A 13,202-nucleotide genomic window follows, 5' to 3' on the forward strand; every position below is an offset into this window, starting at 1 on the left:
TACTATGTGGGCTACTCTGTAAGGTTACTATGTGGGCTACTCTCACTCTGTGGGTTACTCTGTACGGTTACTCTCACTCTATGGGTTATTCTGTAAGGTTACTCTCACTCTGTTCGTTACTCTGTATGGTTACTCTGTGGGTTACTATGTAAGGTTACTCTCACTCTGTAGGTTTCTCTGTAAGGTTACTCTGTGGGTTACTCTGTAAGGTTACTCGGTGGGTTACTCTGTAAGGTTAGTCTCACTCTATGGGTTACTCTGTAAGGTTACTCTCACTCGGTGGGTTACTCTGTAAGGTTAGTCTCACTCTGTGGGTTACTCTGTAAGGTTACTCTGTGGGTTAATCTGTAAGGTTACTCTGTGGGTTACTCTGTAAGGTTAGTCTCACTCTGTGGGTTACTCTGTAAGGTTACTCTGTGGGTTAATCTGTACGGTTACTCTGTGGGTTACTCTGTAAGGTTACTCTGTGGGCTACTCTCACTGTGGGTTACTCTCACTCTGGGTTACTCTGTAAGGTTACTCTGTGGGTTACTCTGTAAGGTTACTCTCACTCGGTGGGTTACTCTGTAAGGTTACTCTGTGGGCTACTCTCACTCTGTAAGGTTACTCTGTGGGCTACTCTCACTCGGTGGGTTACTCTGTAAGGTTACTCTGTGGGCTACTCTCACTCTGTAAGGTTACTATGTGGGCTACTCTCACTCTGTAAGGTTACTCTGTGGGCTACTCTCACTCTGTGGGTTACTCTGTAAGGTTACTCTGTGGGCTACTCTCAATGTGGGTTACTCTCACTCTGGGTTACTCTGTAAGGTTACTCTTTGGGCTACTCTCACTCTCTGGGTTACTCTGTAAGGTTAGGTTACTCTCGCTCTGTGGGTTAGTCTATAAGGTTACTCTGTGGGCTACTCTCACTCTGTGGGTTACTCTGTAAGGTTACCCTGTGGGTTACTCTGTAAGATTACTCTGTGGGTTTAATCTCACTCTGTGGGTTACTCTGTAAGGTTACTCTCACTCTGTGGGTTACTCTGTAAGGCTACTCTGTGGGCTACTCTCACTCTGTGGGTTACTCTCACACTGGGTTACTCCTTAAGGTTACTCTGTTGGTTACTCTGTAAGGTTACTCTTTGGGCTACTCTCACTCTGTGGGTTACTCCGTGAGGTTAGGTTACTCTCACTCTGTGGGTTACTCTGTAAGGTTACTCTCACTCTGTGGGTTACTCTGTAAGGTTACTCTGTGGGCTACTCTCACTCTGTGGGTTACTCTGTAAGGTTACTCTCACTCTGTGGGTTACTCTGTAAGGTTACTCTGTGGGTTACTCTGTAAGGTTACTCTTTGGGCTACTCTCACTCCGTGGGTTACTCTGTACGGTTAGGTTACTCTCACTCTGTGGGTTACTCTGTAAGGTTACTATGTGGGCTACTCTGTAAGGTTACTCTGTAAAGTTACTATGTGGGCTACTCTGTAAGGTTACTCTGTAAAGTTACTATGTGGGCTACTCTGTAAGGTTACTCTGTGGGCTACTCTGTAAGGTTACTCTGTTGGTTACACTGTAAGGTTACTCTGTAAGGTTAATATGTGGGCTACTCTGTAAGGTTACTCTGTAAAGTTACTATGTGGGCTACTCTGTAAGGTTACTCTGTGGGCTACTCTGTAAGGTTACTCGGTTGGTTACTCTGTAAGGTTACTCTGCAAGGTTACTATGTGGGCTACTCTGTAAGGTTACTCTGTAAAGTTACTATGTGGGCTTCTGTAAGGTTACTCTGTGGGTTACTCTGTAAGGTTACTCTGTTGGTTACTCTGTAAGGTTACTCTGTAAGGTTACTTTCACTCTGGGTTACTCTGTACGGTTACTCTCAATCTGTGGGTTACTCTGTAAGGTTACTATGTGGGTTACTCTCACTCTGTGGGTTACTCTGTAAGGTTACCCTCACTCTATGGGTTACTCTGTAAAGGTTACTCTCACTATGTTGGTTACTCTGTAAGGTTACTCTGTGGGTTACTCTGTAAGGTTACTCTCACTCTGTGGGTTACTCTGTAAGGTTACTCTGTGGGTTACTCTCACTCTGTGGGTTACTCTGTACGGTTACTCTGTAAGGTTACTCTGTAAGGTTACTATGTGGGCTACTCTGTAAGGTTACTCTGTAAGGTTACTATGTGGGCTACTCTGTAAGGTTACTATGTGGGCTACTCTGTAAGGTTACTCTGTAAAGTTACTATGTGGGCTACTCTGTAAGGTTACTCTGTAAAGTTACTATGTGGGCTACTCTGTAAGGTTACTCTGTGGGCTACTCTGTAAGGTTACTCTGTTGGTTACACTGTAAGGTTACTCTGTAAGGTTAATATGTGGGCTACTCTGTAAGGTTACTCTGTAAAGTTACTATGTGGGCTACTCTGTAAGGTTACTCTGTGGGCTACTCTGTAAGGTTACTCTGTTGGTTACTCTGTAAGGTTACTCTGCAAGGTTACTATGTGGGCTACTCTGTAAGGTTACTCTGTAAAGTTACTATGTGGGCTTCTGTAAGGTTACTATGTGGGTTACTCTGTAAGGTTACTCTGTTGGTTACTCTGTAAGGTTACTCTGTAAGGTTACTTTCACTCTGGGTTACTCTCTGTACGGTTACTCTCAATCTGTGGGTTACTCTGTAAGGTTACTATGTGGGTTACTCTCACTCTGTGGGTTACTCTGTAAGGTTACCCTCACTCTATGGGTTACTCTGTAAAGGTTACTCTCACTATGTTGGTTACTCTGTAAGGTTACTCTGTGGGTTACTCTGTAAGGTTACTCTCACTCTGTGGGTTACTCTGTAAGGTTACTCTGTGGGTTACTCTCACTCTGTGGGTTACTCTGTACGGTTACTCTGTAAGGTTACTCTGTAAGGTTACTATGTGGGCTACTCTGTAAGGTTACTCTGTAAGGTTACTATGTGGGCTACTCTGTAAGGTTACTATGTGGGCTACTCTGTAAGGTTACTCTGTAAAGTTACTATGTGGGCTACTCTGTAAGGTTACTCTGTAAAGTTACTATGTGGGCTACTCTGTAAGGTTACTCTGTGGGCTACTCTGTAAGGTTACTCTGTTGGTTACACTGTAAGGTTACTCTGTAAGGTTAATATGTGGGCTACTCTGTAAGGTTACTCTGTAAAGTTACTATGTGGGCTACTCTGTAAGGTTACTCTGTGGGCTACTCTGTAAGGTTACTCTGTTGGTTACTCTGTAAGGTTACTCTGCAAGGTTACTATGTGGGCTACTCTGTAAGGTTACTCTGTAAAGTTACTATGTGGGCTTCTGTAAGGTTACTCTGTGGGTTACTCTGTAAGGTTACTCTGTTGGTTACTCTGTAAGGTTACTCTGTAAGGTTACTTTCACTCTGGGTTACTCTGTACGGTTACTCTCAATCTGTGGGTTACTCTGTAAGGTTACTATGTGGGTTACTCTCACTCTGTGGGTTACTCTGTAAGGTTACCCTCACTCTATGGGTTACTCTGTAAAGGTTACTCTCACTATGTTGGTTACTCTGTAAGGTTACTCTGTGGGTTACTCTGTAAGGTTACTCTCACTCTGTGGGTTACTCTGTAAGGTTACTCTGTGGGTTACTCTCACTCTGTGGGTTACTCTGTACGGTTACTCTGTAAGGTTACTCTGTAAGGTTACTATGTGGGCTACTCTGTAAGGTTACTCTGTAAGGTTACTATGTGGGCTACTCTGTAAGGTTACTATGTGGGCTACTCTCACTCTGTGGGTTACTCTGTACGGTTACTCTCACTCTATGGGTTATTCTGTAAGGTTACTCTCACTCTGTTCGTTACTCTGTATGGTTACTCTGTGGGTTACTATGTAAGGTTACTCTCACTCTGTAGGTTTCTCTGTAAGGTTACTCTGTGGGTTACTCTGTAAGGTTACTCGGTGGGTTACTCTGTAAGGTTAGTCTCACTCTATGGGTTACTCTGTAAGGTTACTCTCACTCGGTGGGTTACTCTGTAAGGTTAGTCTCACTCTGTGGGTTACTCTGTAAGGTTACTCTGTGGGTTAATCTGTAAGGTTACTCTGTGGGTTACTCTGTAAGGTTAGTCTCACTCTGTGGGTTACTCTGTAAGGTTACTCTGTGGGTTAATCTGTACGGTTACTCTGTGGGTTACTCTGTAAGGTTACTCTGTGGGCTACTCTCACTGTGGGTTACTCTCACTCTGGGTTACTCTGTAAGGTTACTCTGTGGGTTACTCTGTAAGGTTACTCTCACTCGGTGGGTTACTCTGTAAGGTTACTCTGTGGGCTACTCTCACTCTGTAAGGTTACTCTGTGGGCTACTCTCACTCGGTGGGTTACTCTGTAAGGTTACTCTGTGGGCTACTCTCACTCTGTAAGGTTACTATGTGGGCTACTCTCACTCTGTAAGGTTACTCTGTGGGCTACTCTCACTCTGTGGGTTACTCTGTAAGGTTACTCTGTGGGCTACTCTCAATGTGGGTTACTCTCACTCTGGGTTACTCTGTAAGGTTACTCTTTGGGCTACTCTCACTCTCTGGGTTACTCTGTAAGGTTAGGTTACTCTCGCTCTGTGGGTTAGTCTATAAGGTTACTCTGTGGGCTACTCTCACTCTGTGGGTTACTCTGTAAGGTTACCCTGTGGGTTACTCTGTAAGATTACTCTGTGGGTTTAATCTCACTCTGTGGGTTACTCTGTAAGGTTACTCTCACTCTGTGGGTTACTCTGTAAGGCTACTCTGTGGGCTACTCTCACTCTGTGGGTTACTCTCACACTGGGTTACTCCTTAAGGTTACTCTGTTGGTTACTCTGTAAGGTTACTCTTTGGGCTACTCTCACTCTGTGGGTTACTCCGTGAGGTTAGGTTACTCTCACTCTGTGGGTTACTCTGTAAGGTTACTCTCACTCTGTGGGTTACTCTGTAAGGTTACTCTGTGGGCTACTCTCACTCTGTGGGTTACTCTGTAAGGTTACTCTCACTCTGTGGGTTACTCTGTAAGGTTACTCTGTGGGTTACTCTGTAAGGTTACTCTTTGGGCTACTTCTCTCCGTGGGTTACTCTGTACGGTTAGGTTACTCTCACTCTGTGGGTTACTCTGTAAGGTTACCCTGTGGGCTACTCTCACTGTAAGTTTACTCTGTGGGTTACTCTTACTCTGTGGTTACTCTGTAAGGTTACTCTCACTCTGTGGGTTACTCTGTAAGGTTACTCTTTGGGCTTCTCTCACTCTGTGGGTTACTCTGTAAGGTTACTCTCACTCTGTGGGTTACCCTGTAAGGTTACTCTGTGGGTTACTCTCACTCTGTGGGTTACTCTGTAAGGTTACTCTCACTCTGTGGGTTACTCTGTAAGGTTACTCTGTGGGCTACTCTCACTCTGTGGGTTACTCTGTAAGGTTACTCTGTGGGCTTCTCTCACTCTGTGGGTTACTCTGTAAGGTTACTCTCACTCGGTGGGTTACTCTGTAAGGTTACTCTGTGGGCTACTCTCACTCTGTGGGTTACTCTGTAAGTTTACTCTGTGGGTTACTCTTACTCGGTGGGTTACTCTGTAAGGTTACTCTGTAAGGTTACTCTCACTCTGTGGGTTACTCTGTAGGGTTACTCTTTGGGCTTCTCTCACTCTGTGGGTTACCCTGTACGGTTACTCTGTGGGTTACTCTCACTCTGTGGGTTACTCTGTATGGTTACTCTCACTCTATGGGTTACTCTCACTCTGGGTTTCTCTGTAAGGTTACTCTGTGGGTTACTCTGTAAGGTTACTCTTCGGGCTACTCTCACTCTGTGGGTTACTCTGTAAGGTTACTCTGTGGGCTACTCTCACTCTGTATGTTTACTCTGTGGGTTACTCTCGCTCTGTGGGTTACTCTGTAAGGTTACTCTTTGTGCTTCTCTCACTCTGTGGGTTACTCTGTAAGGTTACTCTCACTCTGTGGGTTACTCTGTAAGGTTACTCTGTGGGCTTCTCTCACTCTGTGGGTTACTCTGTAAGGTTACTCTGTGGGCTACTCTCACTCTGTGGGTTACTCTGTATGGTTACTCTCACTCTGTGGGTTACTCTGTGGGTTACTCTCACTTTGTGGGTTATTTTGTATGGTTACTCTGTGGGTTACTCTCACTTTGTGGGTTACTCTGTATGGTTACTCTCACTCTGTGGGTTACTCTCACTTTGTGGGTTACTCTGTAAGGTTACTCTGTGGGTTACTCTGTGGGTTACTCTTACTCTGTGGGTTACTCTGTGGGTTACTCTGTAAGGTTACTCTCACTCTGTGGGTTGCCCTGTAAGGTTACTCTGTGGGTTACCCTCACTCTGTGGGTTACTCTGTATGGTTACTCTCACTTTCTGGGTTACCCTGCACGGTTACTCTGTGGGTTACTCTGTAAGGTTACTCTGTGGGTTATTCTCACTCTGTGGGTTACTCTGTAAGGTTACTCCGTGGGTTACTCTGTACGGTTACTCTGTGGGTTACTCTGTAAGGTTACTCTGTGGGTTACTCTGTGGGTTACTCTTACTCTGTGGGTTACTCTGTAAGGTTACTCTCACTCTGTGGGTTGCCCTGTAAGGTTACTCTGTGGGTTACCCTCACTCTGTGGGTTACTCTGTATGGTTACTCTCACTTTCTGGGTTACCCTGCACGGTTACTCTGTGGGTTACTCTGTAAGGTTACTCTGTGGGTTATTCTCACTCTGTGGGTTACTCTGTAAGGTTACTCCGTGGGTTACTCTGTACGGTTACTCTGTGGGTTACTCTGTAAGGTTACTCTGTAAGGTTACTCTCACTCTGTGGGTTACTCTGTAAGGTTACTCTGTGGGCTACTCTCACTCTGTGGGTTACTCTGTAAGGTTACTCTGTGGGCTACTCTCACTCTGTGGGTTACTCTGTAAGGTTACTCTGTGGGCTACTCTCACTCTGTGGGTTACTCTTTAAGGTTACTATGTGGGCTACTCTCACTCTGTGGGTTGCTCTGTAAGGTTACTCTGTGGGCTACTCTCACTCCGTGGGTTACTCTGTTAGGTTACTATGTGGGCTACTCTCACTCTGTGGGTTACTCTGTAAGGTTACTCTGTGGGCTACTCTCACTCTGTGGGTTACTCTGTAAGGTTACTCTCACTCTGTGGGTTACCCTGTAAGGTTACTCTGTGGGTTACTCTCACTCTGTGGGTTACTCTGTAAGGTTACTCTCACTCTGTGGGTTACTCTGTAAGGTTACTCTGTGGGCTACTCTCACTCTGTGGGTTACTCTGTAAGGTTACTCTGTGGGCTTCTCTCACTCTGTGGGTTACTCTGTAAGGTTACTCTCACTCGGTGGGTTACTCTGTAAGGTTACTCTGTGGGCTACTCTCACTCTGTGGGTTACTCTGTAAGTTTACTCTGTGGGTTACTCTTACTCGGTGGGTTACTCTGTAAGGTTACTCTGTAAGGTTACTCTCACTCTGTGGGTTACTCTGTAGGGTTACTCTTTGGGCTTCTCTCACTCTGTGGGTTACCCTGTACGGTTACTCTGTGGGTTACTCTCACTCTGTGGGTTACTCTGTATGGTTACTCTCACTCTGTGGGTTACTCTCACTCTGGGTTTCTCTGTAAGGTTACTCTGTGGGTTACTCTGTAAGGTTACTCTTCGGGCTACTCTCACTCTGTGGGTTACTCTGTAAGGTTACTCTGTGGGCTACTCTCACTCTGTATGTTTACTCTGTGGGTTACTCTCGCTCTGTGGGTTACTCTGTAAGGTTACTCTTTGTGCTTCTCTCACTCTGTGGGTTACTCTGTAAGGTTACTCTCACTCTGTGGGTTACTCTGTAAGGTTACTCTGTGGGCTTCTCTCACTCGGTGGGTTACTCTGTAAGGTTACTCTGTGGGCTACTCTCACTCTGTGGGTTACTCTGTATGGTTACTCTCACTCTGTGGGTTACTCTGTGGGTTACTCTCACTTTGTGGGTTATTTTGTATGGTTACTCTGTGGGTTACTCTCACTTTGTGGGTTACTCTGTATGGTTACTCTCACTCTGTGGGTTACTCTCACTTTGTGGGTTACTCTGTAAGGTTACTCTGTGGGTTACTCTGTGGGTTAGTCTTACTCTGTGGGTTACTCTGTGGGTTACTCTGTAAGGTTACTCTCACTCTGTGGGTTGCCCTGTAAGGTTACTCTGTGGGTTACCCTCACTCTGTGGGTTACTCTGTATGGTTACTCTCACTTTCTGGGTTACCCTGCACGGTTACTCTGTGGGTTACTCTGTAAGGTTACTCCGTGGGTTACTCTGTACGGTTACTCTGTGGGTTACTCTGTAAGGTTACTCTGTAAGGTTACTCTCACTCTGTGGGTTACTCTGTAAGGTTACTCTGTGGGCTACTCTCACTCTGTGGGTTACTCTGTAAGGTTACTCTGTGGGCTACTCTCACTCTGTGGGTTACTCTGTAAGGTTACTCTGTGGGCTACTCTCACTCTGTGGGTTACTCTGTAAGGTTACTCTGTGGGCTACTCTCACTCTGTGGGTTACTCTTTAAGGTTACTATGTGGGCTACTCTCACTCTGTGGGTTGCTCTGTAAGGTTACTCTGTGGGCTACTCTCACTCCGTGGGTTACTCTGTTAGGTTACTATGTGGGCTACTCTCACTCTGTGGGTTACTCTGTAAGGTTACTCTGTGGGCTACTCTCACTCTGTGGGTTACTCTGTAAGGTTACTCTGTGGGCTACTCTGTAAGGTTACTCTGTAAAGTTACTATGTGGGCTACTCTGTAAGGTTACTCTGTAAGGTTACTATGTGGGCTACTCTGTAAGGTTACTCTGTAAAGTTACTATGTGGGCTACTCTCACTGTGGGTTACTCTCACTCTGGGTTACTCTGTAAGGTTACTCTGTGGGTTACTCTGTAAGGTTACTCTCACTCGGTGGGTTACTCTGTAAGGTTACTCTCACTCGGTGGGTTACTCTGTAAGGTTACTCTGTGGGCTACTCTCACTCTGTAAGGTTACTCTGTGGGCTACTCTCACTCGGTGGGTTACTCTGTAAGGTTACTCTGTGGGCTACTCTCACTCTGTAAGGTTACTATGTGGGCTACTCTCACTCTGTAAGGTTACTCTGTGGGCTACTCTCACTCTGTGGGTTACTCTGTAAGGTTACTCTGTGGGCTACTCTCAATGTGGGTTACTCTCACTCTGGGTTACTCTGTAAGGTTACTCTTTGGGCTACTCTCACTCTCTGGGTTACTCTGTAAGGTTAGGTTACTCTCACTCTGTGGGTTAGTCTATAAGGTTACTCTGTGGGCTACTCTCACTCTGTGGGTTACTCTGTAAGGTTACCCTGTGGGTTACTCTGTAAGATTACTCTGTGGGTTTAATCTCACTCTGTGGGTTACTCTGTAAGGTTACTCTCACTCTGTGGGTTACTCTGTAAGGCTACTCTGTGGGCTACTCTCACTCTGTGGGTTACTCTGTTAGGTTACTATGTGGGCTACTCTCACTCTGTGGGTTGCTCTGTAAGGTTACTCTGTGGGCTACTCTCACTCCGTTGGTTACTCTGTTAGGTTACTATGTGGGCTACTCTCACTCTGTGGGTTACTCTGTAAGGTTACTCTGTGGGCTACTCTCACTCTGTGGGTTACTCTGTAAGGTTACTCTGTGGGCTACTCTGTAAGGTTACTCTGTAAAGTTACTATGTGGGCTACTCTGTAAGGTTACTCTGTAAGGTTACTATGTGGGCTACTCTGTAAGGTTACTCTGTAAAGTTACTATGTGGGCTACTCTCACTGTGGGTTACTCTCACTCTGGGTTACTCTGTAAGGTTACTCTGTGGGTTACTCTGTAAGGTTACTCTCACTCGGTGGGTTACTCTGTAAGGTTACTCTCACTCGGTGGGTTACTCTGTAAGGTTACTCTGTGGGCTACTCTCACTCTGTAAGGTTACTCTGTGGGCTACTCTCACTCGGTGGGTTACTCTGTAAGGTTACTCTGTGGGCTACTCTCACTCTGTAAGGTTACTATGTGGGCTACTCTCACTCTGTAAGGTTACTCTGTGGGCTACTCTCACTCTGTGGGTTACTCTGTAAGGTTACTCTGTGGGCTACTCTCAATGTGGGTTACTCTCACTCTGGGTTACTCTGTAAGGTTACTCTTTGGGCTACTCTCACTCTCTGGGTTACTCTGTAAGGTTAGGTTACTCTCACTCTGTGGGTTAGTCTATAAGGTTACTCTGTGGGCTACTCTCACTCTGTGGGTTACTCTGTAAGGTTACCCTGTGGGTTACTCTGTAAGATTACTCTGTGGGTTTAATCTCACTCTGTGGGTTACTCTGTAAGGTTACTCTCACTCTGTGGGTTACTCTGTAAGGCTACTCTGTGGGCTACTCTCACTCTGTGGGTTACTCTCACTCTGGGTTACTCCTTAAGGTTACTCTGTTGGTTACTCTGTAAGGTTACTCTTTGGGCTACTCTCACTCTGTGGGTTACTCCGTGAGGTTAGGTTACTCTCACTCTGTGGGTTACTCTGTAAGGTTACTCTCACTCTGTGGGTTACTCTGTAAGGTTACTCTGTGGGCTACTCTCACTCTGTGGGTTACTCTGTAAGGTTACTCTCACTCTGTGGGTTACTCTGTAAGGTTACTCTGTGGGTTACTCTGTAAGGTTACTCTTTGGGCTACTCTCACTCCGTGGGTTACTCTGTACGGTTAGGTTACTCTCACTCTGTGGGTTACTCTGTAAGGTTACCCTGTGGGCTACTCTCACTGTAAGTTTACTCTGTGGGTTACTCTTACTCTGTGGGTTACTCTGTAAGGTTACTCTCACTCTGTGGGTTACTCTGTAAGGTTACTCTTTGGGCTTCTCTCACTCTGTGGGTTACTCTGTAAGGTTACTCTCACTCTGTGGGTTACACTGTAAGGTTACTCTGTGGGTTACTCTCACTCTGTGGGTTACTCTGTAAGGTTACTCTCACTCTGTGGGTTACTCTGTAAGGTTACTCTGTGGGCTACTCTCACTCTGTGGGTTACTCTGTAAGGTTACTCTGTGGGCTTCTCTCACTCTGTGGGTTACTCTGTAAGGTTACTCTCACTCGGTGGGTTACTCTGTAAGGTTACTCTGTGGGCTACTCTCACTCTGTGGGTTACTCTGTAAGTTTACTCTGTGGGTTACTCTTACTCGGTGGGTTACTCTGTAAGGTTACTCTGTAAGGTTACTCTCACTCTGTGGGTTACTCTGTAGGGTTACTCTTTGGGCTTCTCTCACTCTGTGGGTTACCCTGTACGGTTACTCTGTGGGTTACTCTCACTCTGTGGGTTACTCTGTATGGTTACTCTCACTCTGTGGGTTACTCTCACTCTGGGTTTCTCTGTAAGGTTACTCTGTGGGTTACTCTGTAAGGTTACTCTTCGGGCTACTCTCACTCTGTGGGTTACTCTGTAAGGTTACTCTGTGGGCTACTCTCACTCTGTATGTTTACTCTGTGGGTTACTCTCGCTCTGTGGGTTACTCTGTAAGGTTACTCTTTGTGCTTCTCTCACTCTGTGGGTTACTCTGTAAGGTTACTCTCACTCTGTGGGTTACTCTGTAAGGTTACTCTGTGGGCTTCTCTCACTCTGTGGGTTACTCTGTAAGGTTACTCTGTGGGCTACTCTCACTCTGTGGGTTACTCTGTATGGTTACTCTCACTCTGTGGGTTACTCTGTGGGTTACTCTCACTTTGTGGGTTATTTTGTATGGTTACTCTGTGGGTTACTCTCACTTTGTGGGTTACTCTGTATGGTTACTCTCACTCTGTGGGTTACTCTCACTTTGTGGGTTACTCTGTAAGGTTACTCTGTGGGTTACTCTGTGGGTTACTCTTACTCTGTGGGTTACTCTGTGGGTTACTCTGTAAGGTTACTCTCACTCTGTGGGTTGCCCTGTAAGGTTACTCTGTGGGTTACCCTCACTCTGTGGGTTACTCTGTATGGTTACTCTCACTTTCTGGGTTACCCTGCACGGTTACTCTGTGGGTTACTCTGTAAGGTTACTCTGTGGGTTATTCTCACTCTGTGGGTTACTCTGTAAGGTTACTCCGTGGGTTACTCTGTACGGTTACTCTGTGGGTTACTCTGTAAGGTTACTCTGTGGGTTACTCTGTGGGTTACTCTTACTCTGTGGGTTACTCTGTAAGGTTACTCTCACTCTGTGGGTTGCCCTGTAAGGTTACTCTGTGGGTTACCCTCACTCTGTGGGTTACTCTGTATGGTTACTCTCACTTTCTGGGTTACCCTGCACGGTTACTCTGTGGGTTACTCTGTAAGGTTACTCTGTGGGTTATTCTCACTCTGTGGGTTACTCTGTAAGGTTACTCCGTGGGTTACTCTGTACGGTTACTCTGTGGGTTACTCTGTAAGGTTACTCTGTAAGGTTACTCTCACTCTGTGGGCTACTCTCACTCTGTGGGTTACTCTGTAAGGTTACTCTGTGGGCTACTCTCACTCTGTGGGTTACTTTGTAAGGTTACTCTGTGGGCTACTCTCACTCTGTGGGTTACTCTGTAAGGTTACTCTGTGGGCTACTCTCACTCTGTGGGTTACTCTTTAAGGTTACTATGTGGGCTACTCTCACTCTGTGGGTTGCTCTGTAAGGTTACTCTGTGGGCTACTCTCACTCCGTGGGTTACTCTGTTAGGTTACTATGTGGGCTACTCTCACTCTGTGGGTTACTCTGTAAGGTTACTCTGTGGGCTACTCTCACTCTGTGGGTTACTCTGTAAGGTTACTCTGTGGGCTACTCTCACTCTGTGGGTTACTCTTTAAGGTTACTATGTGGGCTACTCTCACTCTGTGGGTTACTCTGTAAGGTTACTCTGTGGGCTACTCTCACTCTGTGGGTTACTCTGTAAGGTTACTCTGTGGGCTACTCTCACTCTGTGGGTTACTCTTTAAGGTTACTATGTGGGCTACTCTCACTCTGTGGGTTACTCTGTTAGGTTACTATGTGGGCTACTCTCACTCCGTGGATTACTCTGTTAGGTTACTATGTGGGCTACTCTCACTCTGTGGGTTACTCTGTAAGGTTACTCTGTGGGCTACTCTCACTCTGTGGGTTACTATGTAAGGTTACTCTGTGGGCTACTCTCACTCTGTGGGTTACTATGTAAGGTTACTCTGTGGGCTACTCTCACTCTGTGGCTGGAAACTAGTGTAAACCTGTGCCGTTTCTTTCTTTTTGATCTTTTTTCGTTGAGAGAGGAGGACGAGGAGAAGGATGGAAGTTAAGGGTA

The 13,202-nt window shown here is 46.0% G+C and overlaps 1 protein-coding gene across 1 annotated transcript in view; it reads left to right on the forward strand.

The window, feature by feature from the left end:
- The window catches only part of LOC115127616 (SH3 and multiple ankyrin repeat domains protein 1-like), a 66,180-nt gene that overhangs the window by 27,349 nt on the left and 25,629 nt on the right, over nucleotides 1-13,202 (forward strand). The gene's annotated exons all lie outside the window — the stretch shown is intronic.

This window comes from Oncorhynchus nerka, linkage group LG26, assembly GCF_034236695.1.
Source record: "Oncorhynchus nerka isolate Pitt River linkage group LG26, Oner_Uvic_2.0, whole genome shotgun sequence".
NCBI lineage: Eukaryota > Metazoa > Chordata > Actinopteri > Salmoniformes > Salmonidae > Oncorhynchus > Oncorhynchus nerka.